Raw genomic sequence first — 14,345 nt, 5'->3', positions numbered from 1 at the left:
GAGGAAGAAGGAACATATGACAACTCTCTGCTCAGCCCGGAACTTCCCGCCAGAGCCTGGAACTTCCGGCCCCCGGAACCTCCGGCCGCACCGGAGCTTCCGGCCTCCGACGACCCAGACGAGCCCGGGTGTACCAACTCTCTGGTTAGCTCGGAATCAGCTAGGAACCTGGCCCGGACCTTCCGGCCAGCCGGGACCTTCTGGCCCTCGGCCGCCAGCCCAGCTCCCACCGTGCCAACTCTCTGGTTAGGCCGGACCTTCCGGCCTGCCGGGACCTTCTGGCCTGCCGGGACCTTCTGGCCCTTGGACGCCAGCCTAGCTCCCACCGTGCCAACTCTCTGGTTAGGCCGGACCTTCCCCGGAACCTGGCCCGAAACTTTTGGCCCTGCCTGCGCGCAGTGACTTTGGACGAGGCCCGTGTACCCTTTCGCCCACTAGACTATATATACTGTACTCCTACCTACGTTTTAGGGTTAGCAAAGTAGTAGCTCATTTGAGAAGCTTTGCTCTCCACTTGATCCCTTCTCCATCGGAGTTCATGACCTCTATCGAGAACATCCCCCAAGTGGATCCAAGACCCCTTAGGGGAAGACCCCTCAAGACCTCCTCACGGAGAAGAACTTGCTACTTGTATCGTCCCTTGTTGATCATGGATCTTGTATCTCTTTGTGTTTCGAGGATCTAGCACATGTGTAATCGAATCATGTTGGTTTGAGTGATTGCTCCCGTGTTTCCCCTCGGGTTCTTCGTGTTCTTCGCAGGATCTGCTCCAATCATGAAAGATCGGGCATCTAGGGTTCTACCCTACATCGTCTTGGTATCATGAGCTACGTTGAGCACGATTTTGGAGCCTCCCTCTTTGTTTTCTAGCCTAATTTTATTGTGATTTGTCCCAATTTTGAAAATCCCGACAAAAATAGCCTTCCCAAAAATTTGTGATTTGTTGGTGTGATGAAGTTTTGTTGGATTTGATCTATGGATTTTGTGTGTGGCACGTAGATTTAGGTTTCCCACCATTTCATCCACCCACCCCCCTCGGATTTGGGTTTTTCCCGAAGTTTGTCCACCCGAATCCACGATCCCCAAATTTTCTGTTCTTGCAGAATCGCTACCCCCGGAACTTCTGGCCCCGCCTGGACCTTCTGGCCCCACCCAGAACTTCTGGACCCCGAACCTTCCGTCTTGCCCAGAACTTCCGGCCTACATAGAAAGTCTGCGCATCTTCGACGACTTCCGCTACTTCACCAACTACGACTACGGTGCAGCGGCATCTTCGCCAACGTACTGAAGACCATGCACTACGACATTGACAACAATCACATCATTTTGACACTCTCAACCGTAAGAAAGGACGTAACTTCAACGACATCTTTGTCTAGTCCTTGCCATTGCATTGGTAACCCCATAATCGTCCTTTTGTGTGGCTTACCCATCGAGACTAGCCTTTGAGTATTGCCGGCAACGTCACTTGTGTACATTAGTGATCATCATCTAGTTGCATATATCATATCATCTTTGTATCCATATCTTGATATAATCTCTTCTCTCACAAGGTTGTCATAGCATATACACGATTGCTATCTTGGTTCATCAAAAATTTGCATGAGAAAGAGCTCAAAAGAGAAACAACCAAACAAGATTTTAAGCAAAAGGGAAAGATAAGCAAAGAGCTTTTAAGAAAGAACAATAGCATCATACTACATTAAGATTGTCATACTCGTCCATCTTAGATCATATCATAGGAATACCATACAAATAGCATACTTGGGATAGAAGTTATTGCATTTTTGCTTTATAGGTTGTGCACAAGTTTCGTATCCGCCTATTTTGCAATTGTGCTAGCGTCTCTCTAGAGTTGTGCAACAAGAGCATTTTCGTGGATTCCACATTTTGCCTCATTCCTTGGTTGCACGACCCAATTTATCTATCCGTGTGTGTGTTTCCGCGTACCATATCTTGCTATTGGTCTACTTGTTGCATTGCAAATTTGTGAATCTTTTCCTACATTATTGCGTCTAACTAACAATTGCATCAATTTTGTGCCACCATCCTAACCAAGCTCCACTATAAGCTTTATTTGTGTAGGTGTGAGAACCGACAAGAATTGGTACCAAATGTGCTATTTCCTTGTTACAGCATTGAGCGATCTTTGATCCACCCTCAACATGGGTCAAGGTACATTTGTATAAGCTCTTCTCTTTCTCCCACTCACATATTTGCTCGGAATGGATGATAGGCCTAGTTCTTATACCAACCCACTCTTCATCGAGCAAGATGAGGACCCGAACAACTACGTCACCAAGAACCACCTCTTCGGTGCACAACAAGCTTTGCATCAAGAAGAACAAGCATTGAGCGACCGCATCGACAATCTCGCCACCGACTTACGACTCTCTGAGAAACGTACAAGACACTACTTTGACAACAAGCTCAAGGAAAAAAAAGATATCAATGCAAGAATGGATGAGATTCGTGCCTTGTTGGTCAACTGCTCTTCTACCACTTCGTCCTATTCAAGACGGAGCCACTCAAGGCGATACTCCTCCGACAATTCGAGTACGTCAACATCGAGCCGCGTGCCAAGACCGTCAATCAAGCCACAATCCTCTACATGACATTGATCATCAAGAGCAACTTTGAGTGCAAGAACATCGACATCGCCAAAATCAAGCTACCCATGCACAAGCAGAAGAACGACAACGTCTACGCCAACAAGAGGAAGAGCGAGCGCGACAACACCAAGATGAACAAGATGCTCTGGCACAACGTCTTCAACAACAACGGCGTGAAGCTCGAGCACTTAAGGTGCAACATGCCCTCCGAGACACAAGTCACAACATAGTCGCGCGCAACCAGCATAATCGTGAGCAAGAAGAAGCGCTTTGCGAGGAAATTCAAGAGAGGAACTGTCAAGCACGCTTGCAACGTCAAGCTCCTCTACAAGCTAGACATGAACAACAAGCTCGACATGAACCGCCACTTCACCAAGAGCAACATGAGGTTGACAACCCTCCATGTCAAGGGAGTCATCATCCCCGACCCCAACACAATGAAGAGCAACGCTATGGCAAGCTAAAGTTCACCATGCCCAAGTTCACCGGAAGCAATGATACCGAAGAGTACCTTTCATGGGCATTGAAGGTTGACAAAATCTTCCGTTTCGCCATGGCTTCCCTTGAGTTCCAAGACTAGGTCCTCATACGGTGGGAACAAGTCATTGAGCGCCGTGAGGAAAGAGATGAACCACCCATCACTACTTGGGCACAAATGAAGGATGTCATGAGAGCATGTTTCGTGCCAACCTACCACAACCGCGACCTCTTGAAGAAATTCCAACTCCTCAAGAAAGAACAAAGAGCATTGAAGAGTAGTACAAGGAAATGGAGATCGCCATGATACGATCTAATGTCACAATGAGCAAACTATGGCACGTTTCTTGAATGGACTCAATCATCCTATCAAGAAGAACGCCGACTTCCAACCTATTTCAAATCTCATCGAGCTAGTGCACCAAGCCACCATGGCGGAGCGGTAAGTACAAGATGACTTCAAGAATGCCAAGTTCTCTTCCAAGTCCTATGGCTTCTCCAACAACCAAGCTTCAACGACCCCAACACCTTCTACAAGGAACGGTGACAAGTCAAGTTACAGGAAAACTTCGACAATTTCAAGACGTCCTCCTACTACAAGCAACTTCAAGACGAGAGCTTCATCACCATCTACTCCAACCGATGAGACCATCAAGACAAGTTCAATCAAGTGCTTCACATGTGGAAGACAAGGCCACAAGTCCTTTGAGTGTACCAACAAGCACACCATGATCCTCAATGACAACAGAACATATGACTCCATGAGTGAAGAGGAAATGGAAGCTCTTGATCAAGTGGTCGTGCACCGACGCGTAAATGAGGATGACGATGATCAAGTCTTTTGTGACGAAGATTCGAGCCCTGCTATCATTGTCTCCAAGGTCTTGACACTTCAACATCAACAAAACGAAGACCAAAGATGCCATATCTTCCACACCAAGGTCGGTGTCGCAGGAAACCACGGCCACCTATGGGATCAAGTGTCCCTTGCTAGTTTGGCATGGGGATGGCACATTGCACAAAGAGCAGAAGAGTGTGGAACAGCATGACAGAGATCACACAGGCAGTTTTTACATAGGTTAGGGCCACCGCGAGGCGTAAAACCCTACTCCTGCTTTGGTGGATTGATGGTGGAAAAATGGTGGTGAGTGCAACACACTTTTCCTGGCAAGGTTGCCTCGGGGCGAAGAGGGTGGATCGACCAACCCTTTCTATGGTTGCCTTGGGCCTCCTTTTATAGATAAAGGGGTCACTATAGTGGCAAATCAGTCATTACGCACTGATTAAATAGCAAACAGTGCTATCATACCTAACTCTGTGGGCTGATAGAGCGCATTAAATGCGCCGCTCAACGTCACGTCGTAGCTTGCCCGACAGTCCCTGTCGGGCTATTTTGCCAGCTTCGCACCTACTCGCTCGACACGTTGCCGGACGGGTGTCGCTTGGAGGCATTTCCTGTAGGAAGTGGATGCCATGTGTTGAATAGCTGCCACTTAGTCACTTTGGAGCTTGACATCGCACTGATCGATGACGTGCATCATGATGAGGTGGTGCGGTGAGGTGGTTCTGCCTCTGCAAGCCCCGGCAGGCCGGCCGAGACAACCCGGAGGCTTGCTTTCGGGGGTAACCACATCCCTGCTAGGCTCGCCTGCCCTGCAAGGGAGGCTTTTCCTTTAGCAATATCTTGCTTCTCTGGCTAGTCTTGGTCCTCTTGTACTGCATGTTGGTCCTTCGAAGAACTGATCCCTTGTGCTTCAGTCTGACCTTGGTGTTGTAATCTTGTTCTAGTGCCTGTGCACAGTCTGGGCAATAGACCCAGGGTTTGTTGCACCGACTAAAGCCCCCGGGCCTAGCCCGAACATCCTGTCGGGCGTCGTCGGGGTAGGCCCTAATAAGTGGATAAGAAGGGGTGTGGAAGAGGCTGGCCCCTTGAGATCTTCTTTGCTTCTTCATTAATCTTGAGTCTGGGCCAGTTTCCGGTTTTCACACACATTGTGTGAAACATTATGGAAAAACTTAGATCATGGTCCGCGAATTGCCGACACCCCATGATCATGGGGCGGAAACTGTGATCCCACTTGCTTCCCGCTTCACGAGCATCCGCCACGTGCACTTCATGCATTGGGTGGGGTAGGTGGTGGATGCGGAGAGCGCCGGGATGGGTGCCATGGTAGAAAACCAGGCATCGTTGGTTGGAGCAGAGGGTCGGCCCCAATTCCCCGAGCTGCTGAAGGTGCGGGGAGGCCGTATTGGGGGATCGGGGCAGCTGCTTCCTGAACAAGAGGCCAGCCCGCTGCCTTGTTCCTTTATAAAACGGGGTAGGAGTGGTGTGCTTGCTCACACACACTTTCTTCCTCCCCTTCCTCAAACTTTCTTGGCTCGCCATGGAGAGGGGAAAAGGGCGAGGTGGTACTGCAGCGGCGACGACGAGAGCTTCTGCTTGATAGCACATCCCCCTCCTCTAGACCACACGGCGATGGAGCCCGCTATGAGAGGAGGGGGGGGAGAGGTCGTGGTCGCCACGGCGCTCGAGGAGGAAGAGGATGGGGAGGTGCTCAGGCTGTGGCTCCGTCGGACGCTCCTCCTCCATTGGAGTGCCATAATGGGGCCCAACCTCGAGAGTTCTTCATCATGCTGTACAAGCCTTTGCGCGGCCACCTCCGCCTCCCTACTCCAATCACAAGGGAGATGGAGCTTGAGAAACCGCAAGCGTTAAGGCTGCACATGAGGGTCTATGGGAATGTCAATTTCTGAGTAGACATAGACGTCCCCGCCCCCATGTTATGTACTTCCGCCGCGGCTGGAAGACCTTTTCTTGTGCCCATGGCTTGTCGGTAGGGCACGTCCTCCATTTTAATTTGATGGAGGACGATTTCCTATCCTTCAAGGTTTTTGGGAGCTCGGGTGTTCGCTTCTGGTGCTGCGCAGAGAGCTCGACCGACAATCAAAGCTCCTCCTCAAGCGATAGCGATAAGGAGGACAGTGACGACGATGATGATGGCACCGGTCGGGAGGGCGACGCCTCTGACTCCGGCTGAGTCTCGGCCGCACCATCTTCACCACGCGGCAGCAGCACCATCTGCATCTGCATCTCCTCTCTGGTAAGGTGATTTGCCGGGGAGTTGTGACCAGATGTGAGGGTGGTGTCTCCGGCTCCTCCAGCAGCCTTCCAGCTGGACCCCGGCAGGCTTCCTCACAGGCTGGAGCTCCGTTAGCCCTGTCACGTCCTAGTGGCCCTGGTGGTGGCGGTTCACGGGTCGCCTCCGCCATGCTCTCCATCGACGCCTTCGTCGGTGCCCTCCCGCCCCCACGAGGCTACCTCTCCTGGAGCACGACGGGGTCAGGCTGGGCTTTTATCCAGGCACTCCTTTTGCCCCCTTCGCCCTTAACTGTTGTGCCTAGGAGGAGAGGGACAAGAAAGGGCATTAGGGGGCATGTCGGTGTCAAAACCGGTGGATCTCGGGTAGGGGGTCCCGAACTGTGCGTCTAAGGCGGATGGTAACAGGAGGCAGGGGACACGATGTTTACCCAGGTTTGGGCCCTCTTGATGGAGGTAATACCCTATGTCCTGCTTGATTGTTCTTGATGATATGAGTATTACAAGAGTTGATCTACCACGAGATCAAAGAGGCTAAACCCTAGAAGCTAGCCTATGGTATGATTGTCTATTGTCCTACGGACTAAACCCTCCGGTTTATATAGACACTGGAGGGGGCTAGGGTTACACGAGGTCGGTTACAAAGGAGGAGATATACATATCCGTATTGCCTAGCTTGCCTTCCACGCCAAGTAGAGTCCCATCCGGACATGGGACGAAGTCTTCAATCTCGTATCTTCTTAGTCCAACAGTCCAGCCAAAGGATATAGTCCGGCTGTCTGGAGACCCCCTAATCCAGGACTCCCTCAGTAGCCCCTGAACCAGGCTTCAATGATGATGAGTCCGGCACGCACTGTTGTCTTCGGCATTGCAAGGAGGTTCCTCCTCCGAATACACCACAGAAGATTTGAATACGAGGATAGTGTCCAACCCTGCAAAATAAGTTCCACATACCACCGTAGAGAAAATAATATTTCCACAAATCTAATCTGCTCACACATTTTGACAGCATGACATCACGCCACGGCCCGGTCATTATTCGAACCGTTTTTCTTAACCAGCTCCGCACATAATGCGAGGCGGTTTCCTTGACATGTCTTGTCAAAGCAGAGATCATGTTCCCCTTATCACGGGATTCTGATCAATACAAACATGGGTAACCCAACCGTGCCTGTTGGTATGACTCCTAGATCTTAGGTAAGTCTCAAACAGCACGAGGAGGACGCCTGATATTCACCCTCTTTATAAAGGGGACACGGCTTTTTTATTTTTTCCCTCCCGCGCTCAATCGAATCCTTCCCCCGCCTCGAGTTCCAACACCCAAAGCTCAGGTCAGATGCTTCGGACCTTCAACTATGTCCGGATCCAACCTTCAAGGTCGGTGGATGCCTTCCTCCGTCAAAGAGGAGGACATGAAGAAGTTGAGAGAGGCCAGATATCTGACCGCCGAAATTTCGCATAGGCTGCCAACCCGAGGGCAGGTCGTCCCTACTCCCGAACCCAACGAGAGCGTTGTGTTCGTCTCCCACTTACTCCCAGGACTAGGCTTCGCTCTGGATCCCTTTGTTAGGGGTCTTATGTTCTATTACGGGCCGGATTTTCACGATCTGGCCCCAGATTCCCTTCTTCACATCTCGTCATTTATTGTCGTATGTGAGGCCTTCCTCCGCATTACCCCTCACTTCGGCCTATGGATCAAGACCTTTGATGTGAAGCCGAAGATGATCGAGGGGAAGCACGTAGCGTGCGGAAGTGATTTAATAAGAAAAATCGCTAACGCTGCATGGCTAGAGGGTTCCTTCCCAGAGGTATCCGGATTGTGGCAGCGGGAGTGGTTTTACGTCACAGCTCCCTGAAGTGCCAAGTGGGTGGATGCCCCCGCCTTTCGCTCGGCCCCCCCACCGCAACTGATGTCATGGATCAGTAGGGGGCTGAGCTGGGGTCCAGCCAAGGACGTGCCAATACTGCAAAGCCGTATCCGAGATCTCTTTGCGAGAAATTTCAGTCTGGTTATGGTAATGCAAGTTATGCTAGTTCATCGAGTCCAACCTTGCCAACGCCGGCCCCTCCGCATGTGGGAATTCAACCCGAAAGTACTGCGTGCTATTCAACATTTCCTCGGCATGATGCGCGAAGAGATGTACAAATCGTTCTTCAGACCCCAAATAGAGTGTCCGGACACCATCGAGGACGTGGGCCTGAGCTGCAACCGCCCCGCTGCCCAAGTAAGTAATCCCATGCCGAACCTGATGTCATTTTATTTATCATGGCATCATTCTAAAGAGCCGCCTTTTGACCAGGACTGGATAACAAAGGCGATGATGATTAGGTGTTCGGCCCCCCTTCCTGAGGGCTTGGACAATCCGGTACTGGACAGATGCTCGAGCCGACGCCTTATCCAGTGTCCTCAAAGGAAGCTGATGGGGGGAACAAAGAGCGCGAAAGCGGGCCTCACTCGCTACTTATTCCAGCCGGGGGAATGAGCACCTCCGTGAGGGAGGACAATCAAAGGGAAGAATCTGGCATTCTCTCTCACCGGGGAAGGAAGAGGACTACCTCTGAAGATTCAGAAACAAAGGTTTCCAAACGGGAGAAGAAATCTTCATCAGAGGGTCCTGCCTCGGAGGGTATTCTTGCCGCACAATGTCCGCGCGGGGATCAGCCCTCTACCGAGCTGTAAGTAATCGAAAAGTACTTAATAGTGAAAACATCCTACCTTACTTCCGAAGACAATAACCGATGCTTATAAATTGTAGTCCGGATCGTAGCCCTTCTCAACAGAGTTCATCCTCGGGGGATCTTCTTCCGGAGATGATGGAGAGCGAAACGCCTCCCCCGGACACCCCGCCTCAATAAGCAGCCGACCTTGAAGTGTCGCCGCAAAGGGTATCTCCGGACCCACTAGGGCTAGAGGATAACCCTTTGGCTGCCCGGAATCCCCAGTATCCGGCTCCTAAGGAGAGCGACAGCAAGGGTCCGTACAGTGTGCGGTTCGACGCGCTGAAGGATCTTCTGGGACAACCGGCTGTCTCAGAAGCGCATCGCACGCTAATGGGTACGGTAATTGAAAGGATTTCATCCGCTGAAATCGGTTTGCATGAAGCATGTATGAGTCTGCTGAAAGGCTTCGAGGTACGTGAAATAATGTATGTTTTTAACAGTATCGCATACGTTAGGTATACGCTATGCAGATAGTAGCCCCTGAGACTCTAGTTGTTGTCGGAAATGGTGGCAAACAGAGGATCATAGTCCCAGGTAATAACCAGACCGCCTTTATGTGCAGGAGTCTGAAGCTCCTGTGGCTAGCCGGACTGATGGGTTTGCCAAGCTAAAGCGGCAACTTGATGCGGCAGATGCCAACATCGTGCTTGTCAACAAGCGGCTTGACGAGGCATAGGGTGAGTGATTTTTCTGGTGATCGTCACATAATAAGAGTAGCATGATGCCAGTATCTTTAGTATGTTGTGACTGCAGATGGTGCTGCCACCGTGGAGACCCTTCGGGCGAAGCTTGCCCGAGCCATGGAGCAAGCAAGGAGTAGCAATGCGGCCGCTTTAAAGGCGGCCGAATAATTAAGGGCCGAACAGGCCGCGTATTGCGAGAGAAAGGAAAAAATAGCCAAGATGGATGTAGAGTTAAAAGATGCCGATGACCGTTACCGGCTTCTTGAAGAAGAAAACCGGGCGAAGGCGATGGACCTGGAGAAGGCCCGGGTGGCTGCCAAGGAAGCCCGCTCCAAAATTAGAGCGACGAAGGAGGAGCTGAATCAAGCTGCAGATATCATGTCTGGGAAGCCCTTCTTGTTGTGGACTAAGTTCGGAGATCCGAAGTATGCTCCTCTGGACCGGCTATGGAGTTCTGCGGACGCGTACATGGATTTGGCTGCAAGTGCTGCTGATGCGGCCGAGTACTTCAAGGATCAGAAAGGTCCCGAAGTGGAAAAGTTGTTCTGGTCACAGTTTCATGCTCCAGTCCGTCCGCTGCTGTTGAGTGAGCGATTAGTCGAGTGGGCCGAGCTCCCTAGGTTGTCCGGACTTGCAATGAGGTCCGTTGTGGATCACCTATGGCCGGGAGGGCCAAGGCCGAATAGCTACTTTAGCTTAGTGCAATAATTCCTTGGTGCTGTGCCATGCATCGATGTTGTAAAGAGATCGGCGTGCATAGAAGGTGCGCAGATGGACTTTGCCCGTGTCAAGACATACTGGGCGGAGATGGAGGCTACCACTGTTGCGACGCAGGGTTCGGCCGTAGGCCGAGTGGCTGCCGAGCACTACTTTGAAGAAGTTCTTGAAGGCGCTCGTTCGATAGAGGCTCAGTGCTCGAAGAATGTTATGTTCAAGTGACATGTATTCCCATTGTAAAAACAATGTTTTATTGAATTATCAAGGCTATATTTATACTTTTGCCCGAAAGTACTATGATGCCTCCTGTGCAGCCATTTATGTATATATGTGTATAACCTGAAAGTTTGCAGTCATCGGCTTCTGCCCCCACGCATATAATGCGGGGGTGTTCGCGAAAAATGCATATCCACACTTGATCCAACGTCTTGATCCGTTAAGGAGGTGATAGCGCAGCGAACGAGGCAATCGGACTATATTGCTTTAACACATTCACTTACCATAGGAGTTTCACAATGGGGCTACTATATAGCCCCTGGTACTTCTACGCTCGTCCGAATACGGGTCGCGTACGTACATGACCAGGAAACGACCCTTCGTTAATGCGGAGGAATCCCGAAGATTCTGATGAGTCATCGAGTGGTTGACTAGTCTCTCTATATCATGACAGCCAGTTTTCGGCTTTCTCTACTGAGGTGCTCACCCGGATGAACCAGGGCACAATCATAGTAGTTCTCCCAGTGCTACCTTAGCCAATATAACGGAACGTAAGGTACCAAAATGTGGGAGCCGGGCAAACCCAACATTTGACCAAAGAAATGATTCGGAGCTGATGCATATAGGGCCAAACTCGCGACGCCGAACACTCCCTCAGGTGTTCGGTCTTTATAACATATACCGGGCTAAACAATGCCCTTAATAAGAAACCCCATGTGTCCAGGTACATGCAAAATTCTGGCGTGGCCACATGCCAATAACGCCAGCATCCTTCTCGGTGGTGTGGAGTATCCGGAGGATGTGAGCAACAAGAGACAGTAAAAAAGTTTATGCAGGGTCTTAATCTAAAAAGAAACCTTTGGGCGGGTCCCTGCTGCACGTCTGCGCCTGTGTCTCCATTGTGCCGTGTCCTGGATGGGTGTAGCACGTTTGTCATCTGCAAAAGGAAAGAACTTAGGGGAAAGTTGTCGTGCCAAAAAGAAGAATTGGTTATTGTCAATGAACTATCAAAATTCAAGAGAAGCCTAGTGGAGCTGGGCTGGCCCTGATTACATGCAGGAAGCCCCTGGTATCGTTTTATGAGGGTTTGAAAACCAATCTCTTGTATATATGATGGAACGCCGGATTCATCTAACCGTGTCCGTGGTCTTGATGACCTGCCATTTTTTCTGGTTGGTGAGGCCGTCTAGTTCGCGGCTGTTAGAGCCGTCGCGTCCTCTTCCGTATGTAAAAGTATTTCCGCTAACTGTGATGATGCCACGTGGACTGGGCATCCTGAGCTTGAGAAAAGCATAATGCGGTATTGCGTTAAAACGAGCGGAAGCCGCCCTTCCGAGTAGTTCTTGATAATCACTTTAGAATGGAGCGATGTGAAAATTTAACGTTTCACTTTGGAAGTTATCGGGAGAACCGAATACCACCTCTAGTGGTAGAGAGCCCATACAGCGGGCCTCTTGGCCTGGTATTACTCCCTTGAAGGTAGTATTACTGTGGCTTATTTGTGTCGGGTCTATCCTCATTTTGCGGACTGTGTCCTGATATATCAGATTTAGATCACTGCCGTTGTCCGTGAGGACTCTTATGAAATGGTACCCATTTATTATCGGGTCTAACACCAAGGTCGTCAGTCCTTTGCGCCGGATATTTGTATCGTGATCCCTACGATCAAAAGTGATCGGGCAGGCCAACCAGGGGTTGAACCTATGGGTGACGGGCTCTATGGCGCGTGTGCATCGGAGTTCATGATTGCTTCTCCTCTTTGTCACATGGATCACGTTTACTGTTTTAACCTCTAGTGGGAACTTTTTCTGTCCTCCAGTGTTTTGCTGGCAAGGTTCATCCTTGTCTTCGCTTGGTGTCTCTTCCCCTTTGTGTTCGGCGTTTAGCTTACCGGCCTGCTTGAAGATCCAACATTCTCGGTGGGTATGATTTGCAGGTTTGTCTGGGGTGCCGTGAATCTGACAGAGTTTGTCAAGAATTTTGTTTAGGCCAGATTGTCCTTCTCTGCTTCCTTTGAAAGGCTTTTTCCGTTGACCTGGTCGGGAGCCCCTGAATCTGGCGTTTCCCGCCGTGTTATCTGGGCTACCTTCTTTATTTCGAAGCTTTTTTTTGCGTCGTGGTTTACCATTGCCATCCCTGACTTCGGATGTGCTTGGGTCGCTGGTGCTGCTACAGGCCAACCAGCAGTCCTCGCCCGCGCAAAAGTAGGTCATGAGGCTTGTTAGGGCTGCCATTGTTCTCGGTTTTTCTTGACCGAGGTGTCTAGCGAGCCATTCGTCTTGGACGCTGTGTTTAAAAGCTGCTAAGGCTTCGGCGTCCGGATCGATGATTTGGTTCTTCTTGGTGAGGAACCTGTTCCAAAGCTTTCGGGCGGACTCTCTGGACTGTTGGATTATATGACTTAAATTGTCTGCATCCGGAGGTCGGACATAAGTCCCTTGAAAATTGGCCCAAAAAGCGTCCTCGAGCTCCTCCCAACTTCCAATTGAGTTTTCGGGGAGGCTTTTCAGCCAGTGCCGAGCTAGCCCTTTAAGCTTGAGGGGCAAGTTTTTAATGGCATGGAGATCGTCTCCACAAGCCATATGAATATGGAGGATGAAGTCCTCTATCCATACTCCAGGGTCTGTTGTTCCGTCGTACGCCTCTATGTTCACCGGTTTGAATCCCTCTGGGAATTCATGATCCAGCACCTCATTAGTGAAACATAAGGGGTGTGCGGCACCCCTGTATTGGGATGCGCCATGGTGTTTGGACGGTTGTAGTATTTGGTGTTGGTTGTGTGCTGTAGCGCGCTTCCTAGATCCATAGATAGATCTAGTCGCGTCGGATTTTTGACGCAAGTTCTCACATAGATCGTGTGTTGACTTATGTGCGACTTTGTTAGCCGCTCTATGGCGTTCACAGGGTGGTGGATCCGGCCGGTTGGCCGTATCACATTTCGGCTGTATGGGCTCTAAGGCCTCATCGTCGAATTTCGGTAATAGCTTGCGCTTTGGGTAGCTATTTTTATGGTAACTTCCACCGTACTTTGTTACTTTGTTCCACTTGTTGTTGACCGTATCTTGTGCGACCTTGCGCCTTTGCTTCTGTTTCTTCAGGCTCCTCGCTGTGGCAATAAGCCTTCTGCGGAGCTTCTCTTGCTCTAAGTGTGTTTTCGGGATGATGCGTGCACCTTCGTCCGGACTGTTTTCTTCCCTAGACGGGGATTGATGAGGCTTATCTTTGGCATCATCTTGTTCGGACGTCGGATCCGTACTATGTTTGCAGTTTGCATCTTGATCGTGTTCTGCCACCGGGGTGGTGCAGTTGTCGTTTCTTCCGAAGTCGCGTGGACTATTATTTCCTCTTGCATTGTTATCGCTGTTTTTGCTATGGCGGGACTTAGAGCGGCGCCGCTGACGTCGGCGCTTGGGTTGCTTGGAGGGTGCATCCTCCGATGTCTCATCGCCATTTCCCTCTCTGGGTGCATCCACCATGTATACGTCATGTGATGAAGTAGCGGTCCAGCGCCCTGTGGGCAGTGGTTCCGGTTCGTCTCCTGCATCGTTGTCCATACCATCAATGTCTTCGGGGTCGAAGTCAAGCATGTCGGTTAAGTCGTCGACAGTAGCTACTAAGTGGGTGGTGGGTGGGCAGCGAATTTCTTTGTCGCCCGCATCCCATTCTAGTCGTACATTGTACGGCCAAGGTTCTCCTGACAGGGAGAGAGACCTTAATGAATTTAGCACATCTCCTACAGGTGAGTGCTGAAAGATATCCATGGAGGTGAACTCCATGATCGGCGCCCATTCGGATTCGACGGGCAGGTATGTGAGCGGCTGG

Source organism: Triticum dicoccoides, chromosome 5A (genome assembly GCF_002162155.2).
Source record: "Triticum dicoccoides isolate Atlit2015 ecotype Zavitan chromosome 5A, WEW_v2.0, whole genome shotgun sequence".
NCBI classification, from domain to species: domain Eukaryota; kingdom Viridiplantae; phylum Streptophyta; class Magnoliopsida; order Poales; family Poaceae; genus Triticum; species Triticum dicoccoides.
The sequence above is the reverse complement of the archived record's forward strand: the minus strand, read 5'-3'. Positions refer to the sequence as shown.